Source organism: Babylonia areolata, chromosome 1 (assembly GCF_041734735.1).
Source record: "Babylonia areolata isolate BAREFJ2019XMU chromosome 1, ASM4173473v1, whole genome shotgun sequence".
In the NCBI taxonomy this organism is placed as follows: Eukaryota; Metazoa; Mollusca; class Gastropoda; order Neogastropoda; family Buccinidae; genus Babylonia; species Babylonia areolata.
In genome coordinates, this window is record NC_134876.1 from 29967524 (window position 1) to 29972953 (window position 5430).

Here is a 5430-nt window from a genome sequence, read left to right on the forward strand (position 1 = left end):
TCTCTGATGATGTCTGTCATGACCTTCGTTTTTGCTTGAAGCCTTCTGAGGTTAAACAACTTGCCATCTGTTCGGTACTTTAGGCCGATTCCAACATCGCCATCTCTGAAGGCATCAGTAAGCATTGCAGAGAACATGAGGCTGAACAGCGTAGGAGCCAGGACGCAGCCTTGCTTGACACCATTTGTGACAGCAAAAGGAGCAGATGTTTCGCCATTGTCCTGGACTCGAGCCTGCATGCCTTCATGGAATTGGCTGACCAAGGAAATAAATTTCCGAGGGCATCCGTACTTGGCCATGATCTTCCACAGTCCCTCTCTACTCACGGTGTCGAAGGCCTTAGTGAGGTCGACATAGGTGGAGAACAGATCAGCATTTTGCTCCTGACATTTCTCTTGCAGCTGCCTTGCAGCAAACACCATGTCGGTGGTTCCGCGCTCTTTCCGGAATCCACATTGGCTCTCAGGCAAATGACCTTGGTCAAGGTGTGCTGTGAGGCGGTTTAGTAGGATCCTGGCAAGTATCTTGCCTGCGATGGAGAGCAAGGAAATGCCCCGGGACTACCGACACGGGGAGAGTATTGATACGGGACTACCGACACGGGGAGAGTATTGATACGGGACTACCGACACGGGGAGAGTATTGATACGGGACTACCGACACGGGGGGTGGGGGGGGGAATATTGATACGGGACTACCGACACGGGGGGGAATATTGATACGGGACTACCGACACGGGGGGGGGGGGAATATTGATACGGGACTACCGACACGGGAGGAGTATTGATACGGGACTACCGACACGGGAGGAGTATTGATACGGGACTACCGACACGGGGGGCGGGGGGGGGGGGGGTATTGATACGAGACTACCGAAACGGGAGGAGTATTGATACGGGACTACCGACACGGGGAGAGTATTGATACGGGACTACCGACACTGGGGGGGAGTATTGATACGGGACTACCGACACGGGGGGGAATATTGATACGGGACTACCGACACGGGGGGAGTATTGATACGGGACTACCGACACGGGGGGGTATTGATACGGGACTACCGAAACGGGAGGAGTATTGATACGGGACTACCGACACGGGGGGGGGGGGGGGGGGGGGTATTGATACGAGACTACCGAAACGGGAGGAGTATTGATACGGGACTACCGACAACGGGGGGAATATTGATACGGGACTACCGACACGGGGGGAATATTGATACGGGACTTACCGACACGGGGGGAGTACTGATACGGGGACTACCGACACGGGGGGGAGGGGGGGTATTGATACGAGACTACCGTATCAGTATCAGTAGCTCAAGGAGGCGTCACTGCGTTCGGACAAATCCATATACGCTACACCACATCTGCCAAGCAGATGCCTGACCAGCAGCGTAACCCAACGCGCTTAAAAGCATCCCCGGCGGGATTCGAACCTCCGACCTCTGGATTAGAAGTCCAGCGCGCTATCCACTGCGCTACGGAGACTACCGAAACGGGAGAAGTATTGATACGGGACTACCGACACGGGGGGGAATATTGATACGAGACTACCGACACGGGAGGAGTATTGATACGGGACTACCGACACGGGGGGAGTATTGATACGGGACTACCGACACTGGGGGGGAGTATTGATACGGGACTACCGACACGGGAGACTACCGACACGGGGGAGTATAGACACGGGGGAGTACTGACATGGGAGTAGTATCGATACGGGAGACTACCGACACGGGGGAGTATCGATACGGGGGGTGGGGGGGGGGTATCGATACGGGGGAGTATAGACACTGGGGAGTATCGATACGGGGGGAGTATCGATACGGTGGAGTACAGACACGGGGGGAGTACCGACACGGGGGAGTATCGATACGGGGGAGTACCGACACGGGTGATTATCAACACGAGGGAAGTATCGACACGGGGGACTACCGACACGGGGGAGTATCGATACGGAGGACTACCGACACGGGGGAGTATCGATACGGAGGACTACCGACACGGGGGAGTATCGACACGGGGGAGTATCGATACGGAGGACTACCGACACGGGGGAGTATCGATACGGAGGACTACCGACACGGGGGCAGTATCGATACGGAGGACTACTGACACGGGGGAGTATCGACACGGGGGAGTATCGATACGGGGGAGTACCGACCACGGGGAAGTATCGACACGGGGGGAGTATCGATACGGGGGACTACCGACACGGGGGAGTATCGATACGGAGGACTACCGACACGGGGGAGTATCGATACGGAGGACTACCGGCACGGAGGACTACCGACACGGGGGAGTATCGATACGGAGGACTACCGACACAGGGGACTATCGACACGGGGGAGTATCGATACGGAGGACTACCGACACGAGGGAGTATCGATACGGGGGGTGGGGTGGGGGAGTATCGATACGGAGGACTACCGGCACGGGGGACTATCGACACGGGGGACTATCGACACGGGAGAGTATCGATACGGAGGACTACCGTCACGGGGGAGTATCGATACGGAGGACTACCGGCACGGGGGACTATCGACACGGGGGAGTATCGATACGGAGGACTTACCGACACAGGGGACTACCGACACGGGGGAGTATCGATACGGAGGACTACCGACACGGGGGAGTATCGATACGGAGGACTACCGACACGGGGGACTATCGACACGGGGGAGTATCGATACGGAGGACTACCGACACGGGTGACTATCGACACGGGGGAGTATCGATACGGAGGACTACCGACACGGGGGACTATCGACACGGGAGAGTATCGATACGGAGGACTACCGACACGGGGGAGTATCGATACGGAGGACTACCGACACGGGGGAGTATCGATACGGAGGACTACCGACACGGGGGAGTATCGATACGGAGGACTACCGGAACGGGGGAGTATCGACACGGGGGGAGTATCGACACGGGGGACTACTGACACGGGAAAGTATCGACGCGCTCCTTTCGCCACACACCAGAAGGAATGTGCAGATGAAAGAAAGATGAGAGACACTGACATTGATACTGACAGAGAGACAAACAGATCGACTGGTTAGAAGACATGGACAGACACTTAAGGTATGTGCAAGGACACACATATTGCACGCACGAATACACGCAAGCACGCAAGCAAGCGCACATTGGTACTTACGCACACACACATACACACACGCTCGCACGCGCACACACACACACACACACACACACACACACGCACGCACGCACGCACACACACACACACACACACATGCTCAAGCATACGCACAAGCGCACACATTAACACAAGTGTTTTGTTTAGCGGGGAACGAAAGTAATCCATTGCCCATTGATGAGTCAGTCTCGGGTTTTGTTTGTTTGTTTGTTTGTTTTTTGGGGGGGGTCTTTTCTTCTTTTTTTTTTCTTTTTTTTGATAATCAACGATAACGAATCCCTAAATCCTCTGTGCCTGATTCCTTCCGCCCAGCTGATTAACGTCTCCAAAGTAAACACTAAACCGTCGGACACAAACACGAGCTGGTCTCTGTGTGTTTCCGCTGTGTGATTGAACGATCATGATATCATGTAATAACAAGACACAGCAACAAGCATGCACGCAAGCACTCACCTAAGCACGTGCACACACACTCACACACATGCGCGCGCATGCACGCACGCACGCACGTACACACACATACACACAAATGCATGCCTAAACACAGACACACAGACACACACACGCACAACCACACACACACACACGCGCGCGCACACACACACACACACACACACACACACACACACACACACACACACACACACACAAACATGCAAACACACTGACTCGGACACACAGACACAAACACACACAGACACACACACACACACACACACACACACACACACACACGCAGAGGCGGGGAGCGAGAGGCAATTAAGAAAATGAAAATGAGCCATTAACCACAGCAATCGTGGCTGAGTGAAAATGACTCAGAAAATGTTGCAGCAAGATTCATTCTGAAGGTCAAATTGGAAATGTTGTGAATGTCTTTTCTTGTGATGAAGTAATGAAACAGAGTAATTTCAGGGGATTCATTGCCCAATCGGTAGTTGTTATGTTACCGGTAATGATTGTTACAAATTTTATTGTAAATGTGCTCATAACGCGCGCGCGCACACACACTCACACACATAAACATGTGTGTGCGCGCGCGCGTGCGCACACACACACACACACACACACACACACACACACACACACACACACACACACCAATGTTTTGTTCTCCCAGTGGTGTCAATCAGCGACTTCTTCTCGACGGTAGCTAGTATACTGTGGAGTATCACTGTGGAGTGATGGCCCAGAGGTAACGCGTCCCCATAGGAAGCGAGAGAATCTGAGCGCGCTGGTTCGAATCACGGCTCAGCCGCCGATATTATCTCCCCCTCCACTAGACCTTGAGAGGTGGTCTGGACGCTAGTCATTCGGATGAGACGATAAACCGAGGTCCTGTGTGCAGCATGCACTTAGCGCACGTAAAAGAACCCACGGCAACAAAAGGGTTGTTCCTGGCAAAAATTCTGTAGAAAAATCCACTTTGATAGGAAGAACAAATAAAACTGCAAGCAGGAAAAATTACAAACAAAAAAAAAAAATGGGTGGCGCTGTAGTGTAGCGATGCGCTGTCCCTGGGGAGAGCAGCCCGAATTTCACACAGAAATCTGTTGTGATAAAAAGAAATACAAATACAAATTTCCTACACATCGCAGGGGGAGTCCCCAGCTGTTCTTATACACCGTATTTTCTGTGTTTATAGCACAAGGGAATTTTGCACTCTAAATTGACTGGCGGTGAAAGGGTTAAACATAAAACGGGACTGACTTGGAATGCTGAACGATGCAAGACATGCTCGGAAGTGATTAGGGGGGGGGGGGGGGGTAGATATGGCAAGGGGGTGGGGGGGGGGGGATTAGAAATTTTTAAAAACTGTAGATTAACCTAGAAATCTTTCACAGTAACGAAATACGCCATTGTAACGTCCACGTCTAGGCTGACAAAAGATTTATTAAAAAAAATAAAGTGTTGTCAGTTTTTAAGCTTTGTTTCGTGAGGTCATGTAGATTCTTGTGACGTGGGTTTTTTGTTTTTGTTTTGGTTTTGGTTTTTTTATCAACAAAATCCCTGGAGGATTTCATTGTTATATTAAGTGACAGTATACGAGGCTGGTTTGTTCAGTTTGGCTCACTGATAGTGCGCAACGTCTGAAAACTTACCCACAAGACACACCTTTTGACAAAAAGGAGTGATTATGTAAGTCTTATGCATTTGTTTTGCCAAGGATTGTTTACTGTCATTCTGTTCTTGCCGACATTCCAAAAACTTCACTGGATAAACTTCAAAGAGTTCAGAACAATGCTGCTTCGACTTATTTTCAGATCCTCC

The 5430-nt window shown here is 51.7% G+C and overlaps 1 non-coding gene across 1 annotated transcript; it reads right to left on the reverse strand.

Moving 5' to 3' along the window:
* Positions 1-1417: 1417 nt before the first annotated feature.
* Trnar-ucu (transfer RNA arginine (anticodon UCU)) lies at positions 1418-1490 on the reverse strand. Its single transcript has one exon. It is a non-coding gene; the product is annotated as a tRNA-Arg (tRNA).
* Between the last annotated feature and the right edge of the window lie 3940 nt (positions 1491-5430).